The sequence below is a fragment of the Brienomyrus brachyistius genome, unplaced genomic scaffold (assembly GCF_023856365.1).
Source record: "Brienomyrus brachyistius isolate T26 unplaced genomic scaffold, BBRACH_0.4 scaffold42, whole genome shotgun sequence".
Taxonomy (NCBI): Eukaryota; Metazoa; Chordata; class Actinopteri; order Osteoglossiformes; family Mormyridae; genus Brienomyrus; species Brienomyrus brachyistius.
This window is the reverse complement of record NW_026042317.1, coordinates 1,581,108-1,608,772: the sequence shown is the minus strand read 5'-3', so window position 1 is coordinate 1,608,772 and position 27,665 is coordinate 1,581,108. Positions and strand designations below refer to the sequence as shown.

Below are 27,665 nucleotides of genomic sequence, written 5' to 3'. Positions count from 1 at the left end.
CCGTCTGTTTTCAAAAAAAAAAACACTTTCAGACATCATACTGAAGTGATGTTTTTAGTGTCAAAAAACCCTTTAAACTCCAGAGATTCTACTTGGAAAATATCAGATAATATTAACCTTATAAGACGTGATATTTTTGTTTAGATGCCATATTCTGTCATAAAAATGTTTAGGTTCTTGGTCTTTTGATTGAATATGGTAAAGTAATGAAAACCAGTACAGATATGAAAACACATCAGACCTTTTAATGGTTAATAATAAATAGACTTTATTGTTTTCAGAAGTCATTTTTTATCATGCTTAAGTGAATTTCCATTTAATCACAGTATTTTGTTCATACTGGCTTCTGCCTGGAAGTGTTTACATTACAGCATTTAAGGCCTTTGCTCCATGAATTTTGGACCATTCATCAAAAGAAATCACATCAGTTTTATATGTAATACAGAAATGAACATAATAAAATGTATATAATAAAACATTTCAGTACAATGGTATATTGCGTCTAAGGATAAACATTTTTGTTCATTAGTAGAATTATAAGCTACAGAGACGGACAGATAATTCAGAATTGTGTTTCTCGGAGTTTGCGTTTCTCTGTCTCTCTCTCTTTTTTTTTAATAAAGTACACACAAACTATTACTGAAAATGCCCAGATATGTACTTTCCTCAAAGTGGTAACAAGTCAATTCAATTATAATGAATCGAAAGCCAAATTAAGTTCTGACGGTAAGTCAAGGTAAATGAGTCAGGCGCCATCACGTCATTGCATTAGACTGCGCAGCATTTAAGGTGGACCGGAAAATCCTAATAAGGTGTCACCTTCTTAACACTGCAAACTCTAGTCAAGGAAATAGGCACTACACACTGCTAAAAGTTATGGAAGTCTGTAGATGACATGTATAAACTTTTTTTTTCTTTTCGTTATCTCGAGATCACTTATTTTTCTCGTGATCTCGACGTAACCAAAGTCGTTATCTCGAGATCACGACTTATTTTTTTCATATATTTTTTAAGCCGGTAGCCATGGAGAGGTCCCGGACTCTCCGGTTGGTTGATAATGAAACTGACTACTCGTTCATACCTCGATATTTCCCACAGTTTGAAGTCTAACTTGGTTTTACAAACAAGTGCAAAATGCTTTTACTTTACTGGGCAATATACACTTTTACTTTTCCTGTAACCTTTGGACAAAGGTACTTTAGATTCCTGTGCAGAGATTTTATATTTTATTTTATTTAAAAAACAAGTAATTTATTTATTCTAATGTTTAGCAGTGCAGTAATTTGTCTTACACTTAATTCCCATTTCTATACTTATATTGTATTGTTCTTGTCTGCGTGTTTATATGTGATTGTGCAGTCGCAATGTGAGCAATTTCCTCCGGGATTAATAAAGTCTAATGATTATTATTCTGATTGGGACAGTCCACGATCTAAGTAAAATCTGATGCATTCGTCCATGAGGATAATACTGAACCTCGAGATCATGGGAAAGTGACACGGGTTATCTCGACATCACAAGAAAAAAGTCGTGATCTCGAGATAATGAAAAGAAAAAAATATGCATGTCCTCTACAGACTTCCGTAAAAAGTTACCCCCCGTAACTATCCTTCCTCGCCCTCAAAACACATACTGCCGCAGCCTAAAAACCTCATCAACGCACAGCCACATACACATTCACATGAAGTTCGGCTTTTTAAAGGACGTTAACTTGCCCTGGAATGAAGTAACACCAGAGTCCCCGGGAGAGGATCCGCCCCGCTGTGACACACCGACCACAAGTCCCGGCTTCAAAGCTCGACCCGCCCCGCTGCCAGTACTACCGACAACACGGAGCCCCATCTTCCCTATACATTTACCCCCCCCCCCCCCCCCCCCACTGTCTGTACCGGCGGCCGAACTAATATCGGCGACAGCCACACTGCGACCCCCACTTCGAATCGGCAGCCAGTGAAAAAGGGGTCGCTGTGTTAAACAGCCGCACTTCTTACCGCGCACCGGTCCGGCACCCCGTCTCTGAGATACTGAGATCCTGAGATACTCAGTAGACATTCCCCCGCCACCTCCAAATGCATTAGTCATTTACTGGAGGGCAGGTACTCTCCACACCCGCACCACGGGACGAAGCTGATAATTCCTTTTCTGTAAATGAAAGTGAAAGGGATTTAAAGCCAGATTCACCAAGAAACACGAATAAGATTCTGGAATAATACAAAGGCATTTGCATTGCAAGGTAAGAATATAACCAACAGATAAAACTAATAAAAAAAGTATGTTTAACCTGCGGCGTCTGCGGAAAATTTTGATTGGGTGGCCATCAGGGAACGAGTTAAATTTATGGGGGCGGCCGCGCCTCACCGTGTCTGTTCTGTGCTTCCGCTTTGAAAATAAAATAGTTTTTTTATTATTATTTTAATGTGGGGTGGTGGCCCCTTAAATCCGCCCCTGTTTAACACACATACTGGGATATAGCAGCAGAATTAGACGCTTATTATAATTCGATACACTGTAAGTGATTGCATGGAGTAAATGAGTTCGCCTTAAATACAATGTTACCTAAACATGGAGCGTGGGACACTATGGGAATAAACTGGACAGTATTTTGAAACTTTACGGTAAGGAGCCCTAAAGTCCCATAGGGTGACTTTTCCACACAAGTTACGCCTATTTACCTTCCTGTAATAAGATCATTTACTATAAATTTGTATGCATCTGTAAGGACTTCAGATACACACAGACACCATATAATGGGCAGAATTATTTTCACATTGGAATGTAATGCAATGAAATTCTTGCTTCTCTTGTATGGGGCACCAAGTGTGAAGTGCTCATTTTCATGCACAAAATACATTCTTTGCCACAATAGCATTATTTAATGACAAAATCATGTAATGCCTTGCTGTGACTGTTCTCAGGTAAATTCCACCAAACCTGTTATACCTGAAATACCTGTTCCTGGAATGTACCTGAGAACTTGTGGCTCATCAGAAGCCAAGTGAGACAGAAACCTATCGGATAGTAGCTCTCTACGACTGGAGCTGGAGATCTTTAGTGTAGCTGGTTTGTGTGAGGTGTGTGACTCAGCAGGTCAGTACCTGTGACCGAAAGATCGCCGTTTTAAATCCCAGGCTGGGCTCTGTATTTAATCAGTCATTTACGTAGTAGCAGGTCAGTACCTGTGACCGAAAAATCGCCGTTTTAAATCCCAGGCTGGGCTCTGTATTTAATCAGTCATTTACGTAGTAGCAGGTCAGTACCTGTGACCGTAAAATCGCCGTTTTAAATCCCAGGCGGGTCTCTGTATTTAATCAGTCATTTACGTAGTAGCAGGTCAGTACCTGTGACCGTAAAATCGCCGTTTTAAATCCCAGGCGGGTCTCTGTATTTAATCAGTCATTTACGTAGTAGCAGGTCAGTACCTGTGACCGTAAAATCGCCGTTTTAAATCCCAGGCTGGGCTCTGTATTTAATCAGTCATTTACGTAGTAGCAGGTCAGTACCTGTGACCGAAAGATCGCCGTTTTAAATCCCAGGCGGGTCTCTGTATTTAATCAGTCATTTACGTAGTAGCAGGTCAGTACCTGTGACCGAAAGATCGCCGTTTTAAATCCCAGGCTGGGCTCTGTATTTAATCAGTCATTTACGGAGTAGCAGTTCAGATAACTAGATGCTATGGAGCCTGTAGGGGGCACGAACAGTGAGGAAAAGTAAACAATGCTTGATTTAGTATTTCCTGGGCATGATAAATTAAATTGAGTGTATGATGTAGTACATCGTGTGCATGAAAAACAAACCCTGTCTGTGGCACAGGGCCTGTGGCACAGGGTCTGTGGCACAGGGTCTGTGGCACAGGGTCTGTGGCACAGGGTCTGTGGCACAGGGTCTGTGGCACAGGGTCTGTGGCGTGGGCGTTGTTAGGTCTGATCACTCGGGCCTATAGTATTTTAAGCTGAACACAGAGTATTTTAGCCTCAATGTCGATATTCTTTCAAAAACAAAAACACTCAAGCCGCAGGTAAACTTGACTTAGTCCCTGATCTTTTCAGTAGCTAGAAACTCCCCTGCAAGTAGCCACACAAAGTTGCATTCAGTTCCATGGTGGAAAGACGGGGTTATAGTCAATCAAACCTATAATTTGTGCATGATAATTAACTACCTGTACATTCCACTGAGCCAATATCTGTATAATAATGCATAATCCATCCATCCATCCATTTTCCAACCCACTTATCCTACTGGGTCGCGGGGGGGTCCGGAGCCTATCCTGGAAGCAATGGGCACGAAGCAGGGAACAACCCAGGATAAGGGGGCAGCCCATCGCAAATAATGCAAAATATGTCTCCTATTTCATCTTTGCCTTATTCTACTAGACCTGCCACATGTACACATAACGTTTCAGACAATTCTGTAGCAGAAATGAGGCGGGAAATACACTATTGTCATTCCAACAGCGTCTAGTTCAATGTAAAAGTGTTGATTATTAGATATTGTATTTTTATGTGTTTATTTCATGTTTCACTTTCATGTTCACAGAGACCTCAGCAAGAAACATCTGCTCTGGATCAGCAACAAAATGGAGGAACCTGCTTCGGAAATGAGCCCCTCTGTGAAGCGTAAAACAAAGGGGACTGAGAGGTAACAGTGTTACAGCCCATTAGCATGCATGTCTCTCTGGGTCTATAGTCAGGCCATAGTCTCCCTTTCCTCCAAAATCAGCCAGTTCTTCTATTTTAGAGGCAACCATCACATCATCCCTCCTACCCAAAACAACCACATATTGTAAGGTGGTAGAGAACAAATAATAGCGCGTCAACGTGAATTCATTATAACGTGACTATTTTTTTTGATGCCATTAATGCGTTTTGAGTCAGATGGCAGCTCGGGAAAAATAATGAAGAGAGAAAAAGGTATTTTGAATGGCAGGTTCAGCTTCAAAACTATGTCAGATGGGTCCATCGACAAGACCAAAGTTATTTGCAGTTACTGTAGATGTGAAATGAGTTACCACCAAAGTACATCCATCCATCCATTTTCCAAACTGCTTATCCTACTGGGTCGCGGGGGGTCCGGAGCCTATCCCGGAAGCAATGGGCATGAGGCAGGGAACAACCCAGGATGGGGGGCCAGCCCATCACAGGGCACACTCACACACCATTCATACGGGCAATTTAGCAACTCCAATTAGCCTCAGCATGTTTTTGGGCTGTACCCGGAGGAAACCCCACGACAACATGGGGAGAACATGCAAACTCCACACACATGTAACCCAGGCAGAGACTCAAACCCGGGTCCCAGAGGTGTGAGGCAACAGTGCTGACCACTGCACCACCATGCTACCCCACCAAAGTACATCTGGTCTTAAATACCATACCAGGTTGTGGCTCTTCTCAGAACGATAGACACATTTGCATTTTCATGTCTTACCATACTTTCATAAATATAAATAATTTATTTATGGGTTAATGTTATTTTTTATTTAGGTATTTATTTAGCTATATATGAGTGAGGCGCTCCGTCGCGCGCTTCTGTGATGTCTTAACTGCCTAATTCATCTTCCTCAAAGTCATTCTCTACGAGAGTCTGTCTCTGGTCAAATGATGTGGTTTCCGGAGTTTTTCTCAGTGTCCAAGATTGGATGTAGGCTTATTAAGTTTATTGGGATTCCTAATTCTTCCTAATAATATACTTTCCGTAGTAAATCAGCACCACACCTACCCAGATCTTCGTAAAATGATTATATTTTCTCCGATTTACATATTATAGCCAGCTGCGTTCGGAGTGCTGAGGACATTTTGTGCTGCTCAGTCAGCACAGTTATAAGTAGGGAAGTGGAGAGTGAAGGGCAGACGAATGCAGAGCCAAATGAACCTGGCCGAGGGTCAATCTTGGGTCAGACATTTAGGATAAAATGGCTTTTTGCTTTAAAAAGGTTGCCGTCTCGGATCTATTCTTAGTTATATGACTAAGTAATATGTAATATTTAGCAGGTCAATGTGCCGATCTGTTGTTGGGTTTTTCTTAAGTGATGAAGGGTATCTGATGACCTTTGGCCAATCTTTGTTGTTGCTTATTGTTGGTAATTGATTTCCAATAATACATGCATACATTTGCATAACGCAATCATGCCTTACCAACTACAATATTGATAAGAATATTAACACCTGAAAAAATCCCTTTACGGTAAATGTTGAATAAATTCATGATTTAATTTGCGATTAATTTTTGATTAACTATGGACAGTCGTGCGATTAATCACAATTAAATATTGTAATCTTTTGATAGCCCTAAAATATGCAAACTAAAAAACTTGAAAAAAGCAACAGCAGCCAAGTCTAGTAACAGAGGCTGTAATTGTCACATCTGTGTGCGGAGCGAGTGAGCAAGGAGTCAGGATTAGGCAGCAGAGGTGCAGGAAACGGGGTTTATTCAGGATGAATAGACACAACGGCAGAAGCCAGGATAACACCTGACACAGAACGGGAAATGAAGACAAGCGCACCATAAAAGGAGACACCAGGGAAACACTGAGCAGAGGAACCCAGGGACCAAGGGGGAGACACAGAGGACGAGGAGCAGAAACAGGAGGCACAAAACAAGGAGGCAGGAAGGTAGAGGATGGGGGAAAATGGGGAGTCCAAGGGAACAGCAGCGAGTGAGGGTTATGGCTGCAGGCGACCATAAGGCCGGAGCTGAAGGGGACCCCGCAAGGGGCGAGGAGAGAGGCGGAGGGACAGGTGGAAAGGTGAGGAGGAAGTCAGAGGGGTGCACCAGAGGAGGCGAGGAGGGAGATTGAGGGGACCATGGTGCAGGCAAGGAGGCGAAGGCGCCATCCATCAACGAGCTGGAGTGGTGGGAACCACAGGCAACTGAAGAGTCGTCTCAGGGGAACCCGCAGGTGACCAACAAGGTTTCGGAGGCGGAACCAAAGGCTGCCGACAAGTCTTTGGAGGAGACCCGCAGGCGACCACCAAACAGGAACCAGAGGACCCGTAGACTCCCCCTGAGCCCCAGCCAAGACGAACGAGGGCGAGTCAAGGGCAGGGTGGGTGGGGCCCGTCCCCTGCGCTTGTGTCCACTTCCCTTTCGGGACACTGAAAGATGGGGACCTGGCCAGGATCCACTGTGCTGGGGTGATGGTGAAGTAGTCGTTCCCCTGGAGGGGTCCATTGGGGCCATCCGGAAAATCCCCAAGCGGTTCCATTCGAGCTCCTCCTCTCCCTCCATCAAGGAAGGAGGAGCGATGGTCAGGCAGCCTGGGACCTCTTTGAGGACAGGGACTGGAGTCCTGGGAGCAGGTGGTGCCGGAGCTGGGTCAGGAACTGGGGAGACTGGAGCAGGAGGTACAATGGGTGGATCAGGGATGGGTGGAGCAGAAACGGGCTGAGCCGGGACCTCAGGCACGAGCGGAGCAAGGACCTCAGGTGGCGCGTCAGCTGCCGGGGCCAGAGCCTCCGTGGGAGGCGTGTCAGCAGGCGGGGCCGGAGCCTCCGTGGGAGGCGCGTCAGCTGCCGGGGCCGGAGCCTCTGTGGGAGGCGTGTCAGCCGGAGCCTCTGTGGGAGGCGTGTCAGCAGGCGGGCCGGAGCCTCCGTGGGAGGCGTGTCAGCAGGCGGGGCCAGAGCCTCCGTGGGAGGCGCGTCAGCTGCCGGGGCCGGAGCCTCTGTGGGAGGCGTGTCAGCCGGAGCCTCTGTGGGAGGCGTGTCAGCCGGAGCCTCTGTGGGAGGCGTGTCAGCAGGCGGGCCGGAGCCTCTGTGGGAGGCGTGTCAGCCGCCGGGGCCGGAGCCTCTGTGGGAGGCGTGTCAGCAGGTGGGCCGGAGCCTCTGTGGGAGGCGTGTCAGCCGCCGGGGCCGGAGCCTCTGTGGGAGGCGTGTCAGCCGCCGGGGCCGGAGCCTCTGTGGGAGGCGTGTCAGCAGGCGGGGCCGGAGCCTCTGTGGGAGGCGTGTCAGCCGCCGGGGCCGGAGCCTCTGTGGGAGGCGTGTCAGCAGGCGGGGCCGGAGCCTCTGTGGGAGGCGTGTCAGCCGCCGGGGCCGGAGCCTCTGTGGGAGGCGTGTCAGCAGGTGGGCCGGAGCCTCTGTGGGAGGCGTGTCAGCTGCCGGGGCCGGAGCCTCTGTGGGAGGCGTGTCAGCAGGTGGGCCGGAGCCTCTGTGGGAGGCGTGTCAGCAGGTGGGCCGGAGCCTCTGTGGGAGGCGTGTCAGCTGCCGGGGCCGGAGCCTCTGTGGGAGACGTGTCAGCAGCCGGCCCGGAGCCTCTGTGGGAGGCGTGTCAGCAGCCGGGGCCGGAGCCTCTGTGGGAGGCGTGTCAGCAGGCGGGCCGGAGCCTCTGTGGGAGGTGTGTCAGCTGCCGGGGCCGGAGCCTCTGTGGGAGGCGTGTCAGCAGGCGGGCCGGAGCCTCTGTGGGAGGCGTGTCAGCTGCCGGGGCCGGAACCTCTGTGGGAGGCGTGTCAGCAGGCGGGGCCGGAGCCTCTGTGGGAGGCGTGTCAGCAGGCGGGCCGGAGCCTCTGTGGGAGGTGTGTCAGCTGCCGGGGCCGGAGCCTCTGTGGGAGGCGTGTCAGCTGCCGGGGCCGGAGCCTCTGTGGGAGGCGTGTCAGCAGGCGGGCCGGAGCCTCTGTGGGAGGCGTGTCAGCTGCCGGGGCCGGAGCCTCTGTGGGAGGCGTGTCAGAAGGCGGAGCCGGAGCCTCTGTGGGAGGCGTGTCAGCAGGCGGGCCGGAGCCTCTGTGGGAGGCGTGTCAGAAGGCGGAGCCGGAGCCTCTGTGGGAGGCGTGTCAGCAGGCGGGCCGGAGCCTCTGTGGGAGGCGTGTCAGCAGGTGGGCCGGAGCCTCTGTGGGAGGCGTGTCAGCAGGTGGGCCGGAGCCTCTGTGGGAGGCGTGTCAGCTGCCGGGGCCGGAGCCTCTGTGGGAGGCGTGTCAGCAGCCGGCCCGGAGCCTCTGTGGGAGGCGTGTCAGCAGCCGGGGCCGGAGCCTCTGTGGGAGGCGTGTCAGCAGGCGGGCCGGAGCCTCTGTGGGAGGCGTGTCAGCAGGCGGGCCGGAGCCTCTGTGGGAGGCGTGTCAGCTGCCGGGGCCGGAACCTCTGTGGGAGGCGTGTCAGCAGCCGGGGCCGGAGCCTCTGTGGGAGGCGTGTCAGCAGGTGGGCCGGAGCCTCTGTGGGAGGCGTGTCAGCTGCCGGGGCCGGAGCCTCTGTGGGAGGCGTGTCAGCAGGCGGGCCGGAGCCTCTGTGGGAGGCGTGTCAGCTGCCGGGGCCGGAACCTCTGTGGGAGGCGTGTCAGCAGGCGGAGCCGGAGCCTCTGTGGGAGGCGTGTCAGCAGGCGGGCCGGAGCCTCTGTGGGAGGCGTGTCAGCAGGTGGGCCGGAGCCTCTGTGGGAGGCGTGTCAGCTGCCGGGGCCGGAGCCTCTGTGGGAGACGTGTCAGCAGCCGGCCCGGAGCCTCTGTGGGAGGCGTGTCAGCAGCCGGGGCCGGAGCCTCTGTGGGAGGCGTGTCAGCAGGCGGGCCGGAGCCTCTGTGGGAGGTGTGTCAGCTGCCGGGGCCGGAGCCTCTGTGGGAGGCGTGTCAGCTGCCGGGGCCGGAACCTCTGTGGGAGGCGTGTCAGCAGGCGGGGCCGGAGCCTCTGTGGGAGGCGTGTCAGAAGGCGGAGCCGGAGCCTCTGTGGGAGGCGTGTCAGAAGGCGGAGCCGGAGCCTCTGTGGGAGGCGTGTCAGCAGGTGGGCCGGAGCCTCTGTGGGAGGCGTGTCAGCAGGTGGGCCGGAGCCTCTGTGGGAGGCGTGTCAGCAGGCGGGGCCGGAACCTCTGTGGGAGGCGTGTCAGCAGGCGGGGCCGGAGCCTCTGTGGGAGGCGTGTCAGAAGGCGGAGCCGGAGCCTCTGTGGGAGGCGTGTCAGCAGGTGGGCCGGAGCCTCTGTGGGAGGCGTGTCAGCAGGTGGGCCGGAGCCTCTGTGGGAGGCGTGTCAGCTGCCTGGGCCGGAGCCTCTGTGGGAGACGTGTCAGCAGCCGGCCCGGAGCCTCTGTGGGAGGCGTGTCAGCAGCCGGGGCCGGAGCCTCTGTGGGAGGCGTGTCAGCAGGCGGGCCGGAGCCTCTGTGGGAGGTGTGTCAGCTGCCGGGGCCGGAGCCTCTGTGGGAGGCGTGTCAGCAGGCGGGCCGGAGCCTCTGTGGGAGGCGTGTCAGCTGCCGGGGCCGGAACCTCTGTGGGAGGCGTGTCAGCAGGCGGGCCGGAGCCTCTGTGGGAGGCGTGTCAGCTGCCGGGGCCGGAGCCTCTGTGGGAGGCGTGTCAGCACGCGGCCCGGAGCCTCTGTGGGAGGCGTGTCAGCAGCCGGGGCCGGAGCCTCTGTGGGAGGCGTGTCAGCACGCGGCCCGGAGCCTCTGTGGGAGGCGTGTCAGCAGCCGGGGCCGGAGCCTCTGTGGGAGGCGTGTCAGCAGCCGGGGCCGGAGCCTCTGTGGGAGGCGTGTCAGCAGCCGGGGCCGGAGCCTCTGTGGGAGGCGTGTCAGCTGCCGGGGCCGGAACCTCTGTGGGAGGCGTGTCAGCAGGCGGGCCGGAGCCTCTGTGGGAGGCGTGTCAGCAGCCGGGGCCGGAGCCTCTGTGGGAGGCGTGTCAGCTGCCGGGGCCAGAGCCTCTGTGGGAGGCGTGTCAGCTGCCGGGGCCAGAGCCTCTGTGGGAGGCGTGTCAGCAGGCGGGCCGGAGCCTCTGTGGGAGGCGTGTCAGCAGCCGGGGCCGGAGCCTCTGTGGGAGGCGTGTCAGCTGCCGGGGCCAGAGCCTCTGTGGGAGGCGTGTCAGCAGGCGGGCCGGAGCCTCTGTGGGAGGCGTGTCAGCAGCCGGGGCCAGAGCCTCTGTGGGAGGCGTGTCAGCAGGCGGGCCGGAGCCTCTGTGGGAGGCGTGTCAGCTGCCGGGGCCGGAACCTCTGTGGGAGGCGTGTCAGCAGCCGGGGCCGGAGCCTCTGTGGGCAGGTCAGGCAGGCCAGGAACCGCGGGGGGCAGAACGTCGGCCACCAGGACTGGAACTCATCAGGCAACGCATCAGAGGCCTCTGAGAATACCGTTGCAGCAGCCGTGACTGGAGCTCCGTTGGGGCGGCGCTTAAGCTGCCGGGGTTGGAGCCTCACTGGGTGGTGTGTTAGCCGCCAGGCCTAGCAGGTCAGGAACTTTAGAAACAGGTAGGACAGGCAGGTCAGGAACGGATTGAACAGGCAAGTCACACAGCAAATTTGCCAGTGTTGAATTAACTCTGCATGGTGTTTATATAATTCTTATCAAATCAGTGTTACATTTAACACTTTACAGAGTGCAATGGGTGTTGTTGTAGTGTTGCATTTTATTAGCTCTCATAGTGTTCAATTGACACCATAGAGTGTTAGATCACTGAAACTCCACCTCTTCCCAGATTCCAGGCCCATATAGGTGGCACACAGGTACATAATGGGTGGCTTATGTCTGGGGCAGCCAGCTACTGTGTCTGATTAACTCACCATCATAAGAAAGACTCTGACCAACAAGGCCTTGTCGCTTGTTATGGCAACTTTACATGAGGTTAGCTTTGATTTTCCTGAAGACCAGCACACTGTCTTCCTGTAAGCTGAACACATGCTTCATCTTCCTGACTCTTACCTTACCTGTGCTTTAATGTTGGGATTGACTTAAAGAAAGAACGTTTAAAAAAAATCATTATTTAGTTTCTATTTTAAGGATGAGTAAAATAGTTTCCTTGCACCATTATGACATTAAGACTAAACCAATTACGCTCTCTCACAATAACCTGTGGTATGAAACTGAATAAAATGTATGGTACCAAACCAGTGAGAATCCACTGTGAAACAGCACTGTGGAAATTCTCATGTGTTCCTAATGACAAGGGCAAGACTGGTAATCAAACTAGCCTCTTAGCAGGAGTGTTAGTGTAAAAGCAGTGCTTATTGACATAGATAATAAAGCTTGTTAGAATGTGTAACATAATTATTTAGCTGGGTCCAGAAGAGGTGAGAGCTCCCCTAGTGGCCACAGGAGTGTTAATGTAAAAGCAGTGCTTATTGACACAGATAATAAAGCTTGTTAGAATGCGTAACATAATTATTTAGCTGGACCCAGAAGAGGTGAGAGCTCCCCTCGTGGCTACAGGAGTGTTAGTGTAAAAGCAGTGCTTACTGACACAAATAATAAAGCTTGTTAGAATGCGTAACATAATTATTTAGATGGGCCCAGAAGAGGTGAGAGCTCCCCTAGTGGCTGCAGGAGTGCATTTTCCCCAAAGCAGATATAATGGGTGGTGACCTTATTGCTTTTAGACCACAACTTGGGATAGAACAACAAATCAAATTATTTTGCTCATTTAATACTCAGATTTTTATTGGGCTTTAATTTTAGAACACAACGTGTTCTAGGACGGTACACCATGGATATTAGTCTCTACCACATTCTAATGCTATACTGTAAATTTGGGCCTTTTCCTATGCTTGAATTGATGTGTGCTAAGTGGTCTGTGTAGATAGTGACTATGGTAGGTGTGTGATCCCAAAGGAGTTTAGATTAGTTCTGTGTGGCAAATACATACAATGCTGACACGTTCCCCAGAAGACAGTTTAGCTGAGAATTGTCATCCCTTCACATCTGTCTTAGCATGACATCTCTGTCCAGCTCTAGGGAGCCTCCACAGGAAGCACCAATCACTGACTAACCTGCAAAAACAGACGCCTGCAAAATCCATCCCAGTGACTGTTTTCTAAGTTATTTATTCAACACCATTATGGTGGATTAAAAAAAATCTGAAAAAGCCATGAAAATCAAGGCTTTCTTTAACTTATTACCACACAGTTCTCTGATCTTCAAAGTAAATCAGCAATGAGCCAAGAAAAAATGAGTATATAATAAGAAAAGGCTGAGGTGTCCACATTAAATGGGGCAGATAGGGGTCACGCATATGGGCCTGGAATCTGGGAAGAGGTGGAGTTACAGTGATCTAACACTCTGTGGTGTCAATTGAACACTATAAGAGCTAATAAAACTTAACACTATACAGCAACACTCATTGCACTCTGTAAAGTGTTAAATGTAACACTGATTTGGTGAGAATTATATAAACACCATGCAGTGTTAATTTAACACTGGAAAATTTGCTGTGCATCAACTATTGCCTCCAGAGTTGGCACGGTAAGAGTAGGCGCTGCCCCTTTTAGAGCCATCGGGACCCGGAGGATAGTACCCCATACTGCCCTGGCCCCCTAATTAACCAGGCCTGCCTCCCGGAAGTGGTAAGCTGCTAGCGGCGGCAGGTCTGTGAGGGCGATGCGGGCTTTGGACACCTGCAGGATAGTATCCCATACTGCCCTGGCCCCCTAATTAACCAGGCCTGCCTCCCGGAAGTGGTAAGCTGCTAGCAGCGGCAGCTCTGTGAGGGCGATGCAGGCTTTGGGCACCTGCAGGATAGTACCCCATACTGCCCTGGCCCCCTAATCAGCCAGGCCTGCCTCCCGGAAGTGGTAAGCTGCTAGCGGCAGCAGCTCTGAGGGCGATGCGGGCTTTGGGCACCTGCAGGATAGTATCCCATACTGCCCCAGCCCCCTAATTAACCAGGCCTGCCTCCCGGAAGTGGTAAGCTGCTAGCGGCGGCAGGTCTGTGAGGGCGATGCGGGCTTTGGGCACCTGCAGGATAGTACCCCATACTGCCCTGGCCCCCTAATTAACCCGGCCTGCCTCCCGGAAGTGGTAAGCTGCTAGCGGCGGCAGCTCTGAGGGCGATGCGGGCTTTGGGCACCTGCAGGATAGTATCCCATACTGCCCTAGCCCCCTAATTAGCCAGGCCTGCCTCCCGGAAGTGGTAAGCTGCTAGCGGCGGCAGCTCAGTGAGGGCGATGCAGGCTTTGGGCACCTGCAGGATAGTATCCCATACTGCCCTAGCCCCCTAATTAGCCAGGCCTGCCTCCCGGAAGTGGTAAGCTGCTAGCGGCGGCAGCTCAGTGAGGGCGATGCAGGCTTTGGGCACCTGCAGGATAGTATCCCATACTGCCCTAGCCCCCTAATTAGCCAGGCCTGCCTCCCGGAAGTGGTAAGCTGCTAGCGGCGGCAGTTCTGAGGGCGATGCAGGCTTTGGGCACCTGCAGGATAGTATCCCATACTGCCCTAGCCCCCTAATTAGCCAGGCCTGCCTCCCGGAAGTGGTAAGCTGCTAGCGGCGGCAGCTCAGTGAGGGCGATGCAGGCTTTGGGCACCTGCAGGATAGTATCCCATACTGCCCTAGCCCCCTAATTAGCCAGGCCTGCCTCCCGGAAGTGGTAAGCTGCTAGCGGCGGCAGCTCAGTGAGGGCGATGCAGGCTTTGGGCACCTGCAGGATAGTATCCCATACTGCCCTAGCCTCCTAATTAGCCAGGCCTGCCTCCCGGAAGTGGTAAGCTGCTAGCGGCGGCAGCTCAGTGAGGGCGATGCAGGCTTTGGGCACCTGCAGGATAGTATCCCATACTGCCCTGGCCCCCTAATTAGCCAGGCCTGCCTCCCGGAAGTGGTAAGCTGCTAGCGGCGGCAGTTCTGAGGGCGATGTGGGCTTTGGGCACCTGCAGGAGCGCAGCGACGGTGATGTCCGGGGTGAACCCTGCCGGGTTCCGGATTGGGACTGACTTCCTGTGAGCCAGAATTGGAAGTGAAAATTTTAATTCTCAGTATAAAGCTTAAAAAATCAGGCTGACCTGCACACTGCTGGGTGTCCATTACTAAAGACGGGACAATAAATCCTCTTCTTCTGGGGGGGAGGTGTTTCTGTTTTAGTTATTAGATGTTCAGTATAGTTGTTTACGTGTGACAGTTACACATGGTCCTGACGTATCTGTATAATTAATATTATACACGCAATTAATTAATTAATACGCAGTTCTACACGGAGGGCCAGGTTAGTGCCAGCTGTTCTGTTGGGGCGGTAGATGTATTTGACTTTAATGTCAAATCCTGTTTGCATGAAGAGCTTCATGGCAGGTTAAGCAGAAGACTGATCAACTGAAGATTTAATGTGATGCTGCTCAAAGTATATGAATCATATTTATACCATGAGGGTTTGTTTCCTCTCGCTGCCCACAGTGTCCTGATGGAGAGAGCAGACTCCCCTGTACCCAGCTGTGTTTCCATGAAGAGTGACGGATCAATGGATAAACTACTCACCTTCAGAGAGGGACCTTTTCCTACAGACCACAGGTAAATGTGCATTTAAACAAAAATTGTTTAAAACACCCAGACTCTCACTTAAAAGGCACAGAGGCACATTCAAGCTATGATGAAAATAATTTTAACTTTTACAAATCCTATCATCTTTGAGAATTTAAGGTTAGTCTGTATTCTATACAGTATATAAAGTACATCGGAGGTAAAATGAAGAGGATTACTGTAAAGACTGACTTCCTATGAGCCGGAATTGGAAGTTCGATAATTGGAAGTTCGATTAAAAATTTAAATTCTCAGTATAAACCTTAAAAAATCAGGCTGACCTGCACACTGCTGGGTGTCCATTAAGAAAGACTGGACAATAAGTCCTCTTCTTCTGGGGGGGGGGCGTGTTTCTGTTTTAGTTGTTAGATGTTCAGTATAGTTGTTTACGTGTGACAGTTACACATCGTCCTGACATATTTGTATAATTAATATTACACCCATAAACTGTCCTTGGAGGCTGATTTTAGTTGTACCAGTTTGATTTTATAAATCTCTATGTGCTTTGGACTCTTAATTATAAATGTTGCAGGTCTAATAAATAAAATATTGTAGCAGTTGTGTGATGAAGAGATAATGACAGCGGCAGTTCTACACGGAGGGCCAGATTAGTGCCAGCTGTTCTGTTGGGGCAGTAGATGTATTTGACTTTAATGTCCTCCAGTATTTACTTATACTAGATTACCGGCATTAAGAAACAAAAGACAATTTTGAAAACCGATGTTATTTATGCAGTGCTTTGCAGTCACATTTTACGTTGTTTATAAATATGTAACTCGTTCTGATTTCTTAATTAGACTGTCTTGCTTCAATGAACTTGATTAATTTATCTGTTTTTAACTTTGCTTTTCACCACCTGAAGCGTCTCGCCCCCCCAGCATACCCACGTTAAGAGGCCATCAAAAACATGTGCTTACATTTGTGTTCTGCCTGTTCCCAGCATACAAAATTTTTGCTTGCATATAATATGTCTCCCATTCCAGCTTGGTCTTATTCTGCTAGACCTGCCACATGTACACATAAAGTTTCAGACAATTCTATGGCAGAAATGAGGCAGGAAATACATTGTTGTCATTCCAACAGCGTCTAGTTCAGTGTAAAAGTGTTGTTTGCTGTAGTAGTGATAACCAAACCTTTCATATAGGAAACTTATTTTTATGTCACATAGTTAATTTCACATGAAATCTAACTGTAAACAAGCCTGTTTGCATGAAGAGCTTCATGGCAGGTTAAGCAGAAGACTGATCAACTGAAGATTTAATGTGATGCTGCTCAAAGTATATGAATCATATTTATACCATGAGGGTTTGTTTCCTCTCGCTGCCCACAGTGTCCTGATGGAGAGAGCAGACTCCCCTGTACCCAGCTGTGTTTCCATGAAGAGTGACGGATCAATGGATAAACTACTCACCTTCAGAGAGGGACCTTTTCCTACAGACCACAGGTAAATGTGCATTTAAACAAAAATTGTTTAAAACACCCAGACTCTCACTTAAAAGGCACAGAGGCACATTCAAGCTATGATGAAAATAATTTTAACTTTTACAAATCCTATCATCTTTGAGAATTTAAGGTTAGTCTGTATTCTATACAGTATATAAAGTACATCGGAGGTAAAATGAAGAGGATTACTGTAAAGACTGACTTCCTATGAGCCGGAATTGGAAGTTCGATAATTGGAAGTTCGATTAAAAATTTAAATTCTCAGTATAAACCTTAAAAAATCAGGCTGACCTGCACACTGCTGGGTGTCCATTAAGAAAGACTGGACAATAAGTCCTCTTCTTCTGGGGGGGGCGTGTTTCTGTTTTAGTTGTTAGATGTTCAGTATAGTTGTTTACGTGTGACAGTTACACATCGTCCTGACATATTTGTATAATTAATATTACACCCATAAACTGTCCTTGGAGGCTGATTTTAGTTGTACCAGTTTGATTTTATAAATCTCTATGTGCTTTGGACTCTTAATTATAAATGTTGCAGGTCTAATAAATAAAATATTGTAGCAGTTGTGTGATGAAGAGATAATGACAGCGGCAGTTCTACACGGAGGGCCAGATTAGTGCCAGCTGTTCTGTTGGGGCAGTAGATGTATTTGACTTTAATGTCCTCCAGTATTTACTTATACTAGATTACCGGCATTAAGAAACAAAAGACAATTTTGAAAACCGATGTTATTTATGCAGTGCTTTGCAGTCACATTTTACGTTGTTTATAAATATGTAACTCGTTCTGATTTCTTAATTAGACTGTCTTGCTTCAATGAACTTGATTAATTTATCTGTTTTTAACTTTGCTTTTCACCACCTGAAGCGTCTCGCCCCCCCAGCATACCCACGTTAAGAGGCCATCAAAAACATGTGCTTACATTTGTGTTCTGCCTGTTCCCAGCATACAAAATTTTTGCTTGTATATAATATGGCTACCCTTCCCGCTTGGTCTTATTCTGCTAGACCTGCCACATGTACACATAAAGTTCCAGACAATTCTATGGCAGAAATGAGGCAGGAAATACATTGTTGTCATTCCAACAGTGTCTAGTTCAGTGTAAAAGTGTTGTTTGCTGTAGTAGTGATAACCAAACCTTTCATATAGGAAACTTATTTTTATGTCACAAAGTTAATTTCACATGAAATCTAACTGTAAACAAGCCTGTTTGCATGAAGAGCTTCATGGCAGGTTAAGCAGAAGACTGATCAACTGAAGATTTAATGTGATGCTGCTCAAAGTATATGAATCATATTCATACCATGAGGGTTTGTTTCCTCTCGCTGCCCACAGTGTCCTGATGGAGAGAGCAGACTCCCCTGTACCCAGCTGTGTTTCCATGAAGAGTGACGGATCAATGGATAAACTACTCACCTTCAGAGAGGGACCTTTTCCTACAGACCACAGGTAAATGTGCATTTAAACAAAAATTGTTTAAAACACCCAGACTCTCACTTAAAAGGCACAGAGGCACATTCAAGCTATGATGAAAATAATTTTAACTTTTACAAATCCTATCATCTTTGAGAATTTAAGGTTAGTCTGTATTCTATACAGTATATAAAGTACATCGGAGGTAAAATGAAGAGGATTACTGTAAAGACTGACTTCCTATGAGCCGGAATTGGAAGTTCGATAATTGGAAGTTCAATTAAAAATTTAAATTCTCAGTATAAACCTTAAAAAATCAGGCTGACCTGCACACTGCTGGGTGTCCATTAAGAAAGACTGGACAATAAGTCCTCTTCTTCTGGGGGGGGGGCGTGTTTCTGTTTTAGTTGTTAGATGTTCAGTATAGTTGTTTACGTGTGACAGTTACACATGGTCCTGACATATTTGTATAATTAATATTACACCCATAAACTGTCCTTGGAGGCTGATTTTAGTTGTACCAGTTTGATTTTATAAATCTCTATGTGCTTTGGACTCTTAATTATAAGTGTTGCAGGTCTAATAAATAAAATATTGTATCAGTTGTGTGATGAAGAGATAATGACAGCGGCAGTTCTACACGGAGGGCCAGATTAGTGCCAGCTGTTCTGTTGGGGCGGTAGATGTATTTGACTTTAATGTCCTCCAGTATTTACTTACACTAGATTACCGGCATTAAGAAACAAAAGACAATTTTGAAAACCGATGTTATTTATGCAGTGCTTTGCAGTCACATGTTACGTTGTTTATAAATATGTAACTCGTTCTGATTTCTTAATTAGACTGTCTTGCTTCAATGAACTTGATTAATTTGTCTGCTTTTAACTTTGCTTTTCAAAAGTAACCAAGCCAGAACCAGCCCACACTGGTCTAAGCATCGACTCCCTGTTGGTGGAAATGAGACATATTTAGCACCTTTTTAAGGTCTATTGTTATTGCTCTGATACTCAAGGCTGGTGTGTATCTGTGTCAAAATGTGTTTGTGAAAATGCTGATGTTGAGCTTCCTGTCAAGACCATCATAAATTCTTAGACTGTTTACAGTGTTTGTTAACTAGGAATAGTGAATCAAATGCTGTTAGTTAGCTCTGCTAATTAAGCTGAAATCTGTTTCAAAATTAAGTTAATCTAATGTTACTTGCTCAAAAGGGCTGAATAGCAAACTCTCTGTCCTGCCTGCTGTGTCTCTCCATGATGGAGCAGGATGTCACTGGTTCTCTTCTACTGTTAGGAGAAGGCTGATGTTCTGAAGCCGCCCTAATGAATAAAGCTTAAAATGGCATCTTACATCTTTACACATTAAAATATACAATTAGGTTATTCTTTGTCGGCAGCAAGAGCACTTTTAATGGGGACCATTACAGACTTTCTGTTATATTTGTGTAGATGATTTGAGGTTTTAGTATTTTTCTGCCTTATTGACAGAGACCAAATGGATGAATGCAGAGCAGATCTACAGGATAAACCGGGTTCATCATCCATATTGAAGGTTTGTATTTATTGCCAATATATATTTTCTTAAGTATCGTGTGAATTGGCATACATTTTATACAGCTGTACAAGAGGAAACTAATTCAAACCTACAAATCTCAAATGAAACTATGAAAAGGTTTGGTGAAACAAGCAATAGTTAACTGTGACTGTGGATTTTAGTCACTAGAGGAAAATGCTGTGAAGTTCCTGAAGGATGAGCTGAAGAAGATCATGAGGTACCTAGATAAGAATTACCCAGAATTCTCTGGGCCTCAGCTGGAGGAGGACAATGACCTGGATAGTGATGGTCAGATGCAGAAGACCTGTGGTAGAGAGGGAGCTCTGAAGATCACACTGTACATCCTGAGGACCATGAAGCAAAATGATCTCGCTGACAGGCTGGAGAAGAGTAAGAACATTCTCATTCTGTGTGTGTTTGTTTTGCCACAGAAAAATAGTCTATAATAAAAACATGCAATAAACTTCAGTTTATCATTTAACTTAATTTGATTTAGTTTCGCTTGTATGAGTAAAAAAATGTGTTTTTTGAAAAGTCTGCATTTACGTTTAATTTAATTTCAGGGCATCTTCTGTCACAATGTCAGCATAGAATCAAATTCAACTTGACAAAGAAATGTGAGAGTGTATATGAAGGGAAAGCTAAGGAAGGACAGCCAACACTTCTCAGTGAGATTTACACAGAACTCTACATAACTGAAGGTGGGACTGGAGCAGTCAATGATGAACATGAAGTGAGACAGATTGAATCAGCATCCAAGAAAAGGCGAACAGAAGATACTACAGTCAAGTGCAATGATATATTTAAACCCTTATGTGGGCGTGTGACTCCTATCAGAACTGTACTCACTAAAGGGGTGGCAGGTATCGGAAAAACAGTCTCTGTGCAGAAATTTATTCTCGACTGGGCAGAAGGAAAAGCAAACCAGGATGTTCACTTCATATTTGCTCTTCCTTTCCGGGACCTGAATTTGATTAAGGGTGAATACAGTCTGATTGAACTGCTTCACCGCTTTGTCCCAGATCTGAAATCACTTCAGTCCACTGACCTGTTTAGCTCCAAAGTCTTGTTCATCTTTGATGGTCTGGATGAGTGTCGCCTTCCTCTCGATTTTCATAACAATGAGAGCTGGTTTGATGTAACAAAGAAAACGTCACTGGATGTGCTGTTGACTAACCTCATTAAGGGGAATCTGCTCCCATCCGCTCTCCTCTGGATAACCTCCCGGCCAGCAGCAGCCAGTCAGATACCTGCTAAGTGTGTCCACCAGGTGACAGAGATACGAGGGTTCAGTGATGCCCAGAAGGAGGAGTATTTCAAGAAGAGATTTAATGATCAGAGCCTGGCCAGCAGGATTATCACACATGTGAAATCATCAAGGAGCCTCTTCATCATGTGCCACATACCTGTGTTCTGCTGGATTTCAGCCACTGTGCTTAAGAGGCTTTTTAGTGAGACTGACAGGGGAGAAATTCCAAAGACTCTGACTGAAATGTACACACACTTCCTGATCTTTCAGACAAGTTTAAAAAATGACAAGTATATGAAAAACCAAGAAACTAAGCTTAAGGAATGCAGCAAGGAATTCCTTTTAAAACTTGGTAAACTTGCTTTTAACAACCTTGAGAAAGGCAATCTCATATTTTATGAGCAAGATCTTACAGAGAATGACATTGATGTCACTGAAGCTTCAGTTTACTCTGGAGTGTGCACAGAAGTCTTTAAAGAGGAGTATGGGTTGTACCAGGAGAAGGTGTACTGCTTTGTGCATCTGAGCATCCAGGAGTATCTCGCTGCTTTATATGTGTTTCTGTCAAACTCATCAGCTGACTTGCTGAAGACTGCAGTGAATCAGGCATTAGAGAGCAAGAATGGACACTTGGACCTCTACCTCCGCTTCCTCCTGGGCCTCTCAACAGACTCCAGTAAGACTCTGTTACAAAGACTACTGGGGCCAACAGAAACCTGCTCACATACCATTAAGGAAATAGCCCAATACATCAAGGAGAAAATACAGGAGAATTTATCTCCAGAAAGGATTATCAACCTGTTCCACTGTCTGACTGAACTGGGTGACAATTCTCTAGTAGAGGAAGTACAGAGATACCTGAATTCAGGAAACATTTCAGCAGATGACCTCTCACCTGCACAATACTCAGCTCTGGCCTTTGTGATGCTGATGTCAGATGAGGAGCTGGATGTGTTTGATCTGAAGAAATACATCAGATCAGATGAAGAGCACTGCAGGCTGCTGCCTGTGGTCAAGAACTCCAGGACGGCTCTGTAAGTGACGTGGGGATGGGAAATCATGTCTGGTCTGGCAGTGATACATGAATATTATTTGAAATGTGTAATATCCATCCATCCATTTTCCAAACCGCTTATCCTACTGGGTCGCGGGGGGTCAGGAGCCTATCCCGGAAGCAATGGGCACGAGGCAGGGAACAACCCAGGATGGGGGGCCAGCCCATCGCAGGGCACACTCACACAGGCACACCTACGGGCAATTTAGCAACTCCAATTAGCCTCAGCATGTTTTTGAACTGTGGGGGGAAACCGGAGTACCCGGAGGAAACCCCACGACGACATCGGGAGAACATGCAAACTCCACATACATGTTACCCAGGCGGAGACTCAAACCTGGATCCCAGAGGTGTGAGGCGACAGTGCTAACCACTGCACCACCATGCCGCCCCAAATGTGTAATATATATTATATATTTCTCCTCATGGATTAATAAGTGGGTTTTATTTTGATAATCACAGCTATAGCTGTTTGTATAGCAGTAGCTAATCCTGACCACAGACTTTATAATGACTGAAGGTAGTGATGTCACTTTTTGTTTGTTACTACGTTTCCATTCCCATCCAGTCTGCCTTCTGATCACAGCACAGCATCCTAACCTGCTATAGAAACAGTGAGGGCTCTTTATCCACAGGGTGTATCAGTGGTATGTGAGTGTTATTGTCAGCAGGCGCGTTCATGTGATGGAGCCCAGAGCTGGGAGCTTCCGTATGACTGCTGTCTCTGGCTGCTCACTGGCGCCCTCTGCTGGCCTCAGCTGCACCTGGCTGAGGATGTGACGACACATCTAGTCTGGCAGACATAGATAAACATTGTTTAAAATATAAAATGAATATGTATACATGTAATTTATTTCCTCTCTTTTATCAACAAGGTTCCTTTTAAATCTAGTTTATATTAACTGAAGGTAGTGATGTAGTAAAAACAAAAAAGACAAGATTTCCACAACCTTCCTTTGTGTAACAAATAACCAAAGATACAGCATCATACAGAATGGTCCAGTTTTCACTAATAGTGGGAAAACCACTCCTATTCGTTTCAGTTCTGGATGATGTGGGAAGCATTTATGTAAATACTGGGTGTGGTGCGTGACTCTTTGGGTTCGGACTCTGTGTCCATGAGCGGAAGGTCGCTGGTTCAGATCTCCTGGCCGGCAGAGTGATGTCATCGCTGGGTCCTTAAGCTCCAGGGGTATGGATGCTGGCCGATCCTGCGCTGCGACCCCCAAACTTCCTCTCACCTGTATATGTGTCGACGTGTCTCTTGGAGAGCAAGATAGGAGGGACGAATAGACAGTTTCCCCATAGGGGGTGAATGAAGTATCATTATTCATAAATCATTCAAACAAACAATTTTTCTCAAAGCCTATTTCACAGGACTGATAGCTCTCCGATTAGTGTATTGTTGATTGGGGCTGGGTGATAAGTAAAAAAAATGTGGCACTTAGTGTAATAATATTGCAATAAATGATGATTTTGTGTGTGTCCCCCCCTCCCCCAAACACTGAATGCAATTTCAGTTCAGTTCAGCTTTATTTTTATAGTGTGTTTCCTCAACATTACATCATCTCAAAGCACTTTACAGCATCCCTGCCCAAAGCCCCCAGAGAGCAAGTCAGAGGGGACAGTGGCAAGTAAAAACTCCCTAGAAAGAATAATCCTTGGGAGGAACCAGACTCAGAGGAGGAGCCCATCCTCCAGGGGGCAGCAGAGGAAGCCCTAACCCTAACCAGATACAAAGGGGGAGCCCATCCTCCAGGGGGCAGCAGAGGAAGTCAAATGATCAAGATGGCAAAGTCCTAATTCACATTATCCCAATCTTAACATTTCAGTCACAAAGCGGGGGGCAGGGAGGTGATGACAGGCATGTGCTGGAACTGCTTCAGATGGCAGGGAGAACAGTAGTACGGCAGCAGGGTAAACAGGGAAGATGTCACAGGCAGAAGGGTGAGCAGGCCGGAAGGACATCACAGGTAGTGGAGATGTCGCAGGCAGCAGGGTAGGCAGGATGTCTTGAAAATTCAGGGTCTCCAGGCAGCACAGCCCAGGGGGAGTAGGGGAAATAAAATGTGCAATTAGCCAAAGTAGGGGAGACTAGAGGCAGTGCAAAGAGTTAGGTGAGTGCAGTATGTAAGCTCCGGCAGATATGGCTATAGCAGCATAAGTAGGAGGGAGAGGCAAGTGGGAACGCAGGCATGGGGAGTCCCTGAATGTCAGCACTCCAATTCCACAAGGGAATTTATGTAAATAAAGAAATTATTTGCCATCCAGATATCTAGTCGACAGTCTTCTAACCGAGAGCTGTGATGCATCATCCGGCTTAATATATATATATATATATAACTGTGTATCATCAGCAAAACAATGAAACCCAATACCATGATTTCTGATAATGTGACCAATATATACAGTGTACAGCATCGGCCCAGAACTGATCCCTGTGGGACACCAATGTAGGAATATTTAGCTCAGGTAAATGTTAATATCTCCACCAATATGTTTTGAAATTAATTACATTTTAATTAATTATTATTTAATGATGTTTATTAACTAATTGTTATGCCGAATGGTTGGTTGCTTCAAACTCAATTGCGAATCCCTGTGAGTCGGTTAATGTGAGACTTACATGGGATTCACTAGTTAACAGTATCACTTAGTAACCTGGGTTAGAAGGCTCGTCCAGCGAGCTGCGTCACCAGGTAATGTAAATGATCGGTAGTGAAGCTCCCCTCACGGCCAATGAGAGAGAGTCTTGTGATATTTCAGGGGAGTTTGAGGTTTCAGAGCGTAGTAGCCAGATCGCATAGAGGCAGGACTATTGTGAGCACTCAATGAACGGAGTCTGAAGTGGTGTAAAAGACATGCATTTATTCCTAAGTAACACTACAACTAACATAAGACAGACATTACACTTAACATAAACAACAAACACGAAATAACAGAATAGAACCAGACAGAATTTAACATGAAAATGCAGTGACCAGATTTAAAATGGATAACCTTAAAAGGGAAATACTGTTCTGCAAAGCAAGCACAGTTTGTGGGAACACGACCCTAAAGTCATAAAGCAGGTTAACAGAACTGCTTATGTTGTTAGAATGAAAGGAAGCTGGTCTACTTGTTAGCAGAGTGGAGGGGGTCTTGGCAGTAGGTGGCAGAGGTGATGAGCTGAGGGAATGGTAGCACCCAAGAAGGTGCGGCGTTTGGAGCGGTTGTTGGAGTGGAGCCCCTTGGATTCTCTCTCCTTGTGAAGCTTTAAGGTGAAAGGCTCTGTCTTGGTTGCAGTTCTCTGTTGGGTAGCAGGCCTTCACCGGCAGGCTTCAGGAGGGCTTCTCGCGGGCTGCTCTTCTCCCGGGGCTTCTCTTCTCCTCCCTCTGCGGGGCTGATGTTCTCCTCTGCTCCTCTCTCTTCTTCCCCCTGCTCTATTCTGAGGTGACATGTTTTATGGTCTAAAGTTCATGAATAGGAATGACCAGGAATTCGACACCTGAAGTAATGGCTGATCATCTAGTTGGCAGCTTTCGGAGGGGTGTCTTTGGCAGTCCCTTTACTATTTATTTCTAGACTACTACCACTTTATCGATGATTTTTATTAAACTGGTGTAACCTTTGATACATACAGTTTCATGGTAACCACTGACCAGATTTGGAATCAGGAGTGATTTTCCATCAGTTTGACACCAAACATGCCATACCAGCCTGGCGGGTCACACCTCATACCATCTGTATTAATTAATTAACAATTTCTGATATTATGTATGTTAATAAATCCCATCCACATACATCAACAGAGGTTGCTACTTTGGATCATTTGTACGGACATTACATTACATATTCACATTTAAATAGCAGATCTTACCCATAGATAGACATGGCTATTAGTTTGTGGGCATACTAATTTAATTTGCAGATCTGGGAACAACATATTTTGGTTGGTGTGGCTTATCCCAATTATCTGCTCTCCAGAATTTATAATATACACTTTAATTCAGCCTTTTAATGCAGAATAGAAGAGGACAAAGAAGTGCTAACGGACCACAAAGATCAGATAAGGGCCACAGAGGAATGTGGGAAAGGGGGGGTTGTTAAACAAAGACAGAAAGAACCTCTGATAGTTAGGAGCCACACTAAGATACCTGGTTACATTATTTAATTTTCAAGATTCCTCTGGGATAATCATGAGAGCATGTATGCAGGGGTAGCTAAACACTAAGATTGTCTAAGGACACACAAACATAACCTGTCTGTATATCGAGACTAGTAGCCATGAGTAAATCAATATATAGGGAATACAAAGGCTGAACTTGAAACTTTCTTTGGGGTGTTGGGTGAGTGCGTGGTATGTAAGGCAGGATGTCTGGGGAGGGGGTTACGTACCAAGTTGAGGGGCCCCTATTCTTGAGGTCCACTCTGCTGTCCGTAGCTCCCTAAATCTTTGTGCCATAAAAGATGGAATGTTGGCCTCCCTTGTTATCTGTGTGCATCTGTGTGTGTGTGTGTGTGTGTGTGAGCCGTGTGTGTCTGTGTATGTGTGTGTGTGTGTGGGGGGGGTCACTGACCCCCCTTTTGTGCCCAGGCCAGCGAGTACCTCTCATACCAGACTAGGCCTTGTCTCAGGCAGCCTGGAATGTCAGCCCTGTCGTATGTGTGTGTGATACTACACCATATTTGACTTTAGTGATCTTGGAAGATTCATTGTTCACACTGACAAACTGATAATGATCAGTTAAATAGGAGCCAAACCAAGAGAGGGCTGTCTCCTTAATGCCAACCACAGATTCTAGCCGTCCAAGAGGATATTATGGTCCACAGTATCGAATGCTGCAGTTAAGTCTAGTAATACCAACACAGATATACAGCCACTGTCAGAAGCTATAAGTAAATCATTCACTACTTTGACTGAAGCTGTTTCTGTGCTGTGGTTTGGTCCAAAGCCAGACTGATATAATTCATTAGCATTATTTTTCTGTAGGAAAGAAGACAGCTGGCGAGCAACAGCTTTTCCAGGATCTTTGAAATGAACGGAAGCTTTGAGATTGATTTATAATTTCCTAAATCACTAGGTTCAAGATTTGATTTCTTTAGAACAGGTCTAATAACAGCTAGTTTAAAAGGTTTTGGATCATATCCAAGCCTAAGAGACGAGTGTAACACATTTAACAGGGTGGTGCTAATCAGTGGTCGAATGAGGCAATGGAACGTCTGATACTGTACTTTGGACCTGGAGCCAAAGGGAGGCTATACTGTATATCAAACGTTAACAAGTAATGATCTGACAGCAGAGGATTCTGAGGTATAATAGATATGTGATCCACCAGGACACCATGGCTAAGAATCAAACCCAGGGTGTGGTTACAGGCATGAGTAGGCCGACTACATTCTGACAAACACCTACAGAGGCTAGGATAGCAGAAAATGTTGTTGTTAAAGGATCACTGTCATTCTTCATGTGAATATTAATTTCAACAGTGTCATAATATTAATTTATCAATAGTGTCATTGTAGGAATTATTATCTCAGGTAAATTTTAATATCTCCACCAATATGTTTTGAAATTAATTTACTTTTAATTAACTATTATTTAATGCTGATTATTAACCAATTGTTATGCCGAATGGTCGGCTCCTCCAAACTCAATTGCGAATCCCCGATATCTGTTAATGTGAGACTTAAATGGGATTCATTAATAACCAGTATCGCTTAATAACCTGGGTTAGTAGGCTCGTCCAGCGAGCTGCGTCACCAGGTAATGTAAACGATCGGTAGCGAAGCTCCCCTCACGGCCAATGAGAGAGAG

At 47.1% G+C, this 27,665-nt stretch overlaps 1 long non-coding RNA gene and 1 pseudogene across 3 annotated transcripts; both read left to right on the top strand.

Moving 5' to 3' along the window:
• Positions 1-2,088: 2,088 nt before the first annotated feature.
• On the top strand, positions 2,089-19,562 carry LOC125722797 (uncharacterized). 3 transcript variants are annotated; one of them, XR_007386602.1, is made up of 4 exons: positions 2,089-2,233; positions 4,534-4,635; positions 17,937-18,050; positions 19,499-19,562. It is a non-coding gene; the product is annotated as an uncharacterized LOC125722797 (long non-coding RNA). The 3 variants fall into 3 exon arrangements; XR_007386601.1 differs by lacking the exon at positions 17,937-18,050 and adding an exon at positions 16,486-16,599; XR_007386600.1 differs by lacking the exon at positions 17,937-18,050 and adding an exon at positions 15,033-15,146.
• A 213-nt stretch (positions 19,563-19,775) lies between these two features.
• The window catches only part of LOC125722823 (NACHT, LRR and PYD domains-containing protein 12-like), a 164,518-nt pseudogene continuing 156,628 nt past the window's right edge, over positions 19,776-27,665 (top strand).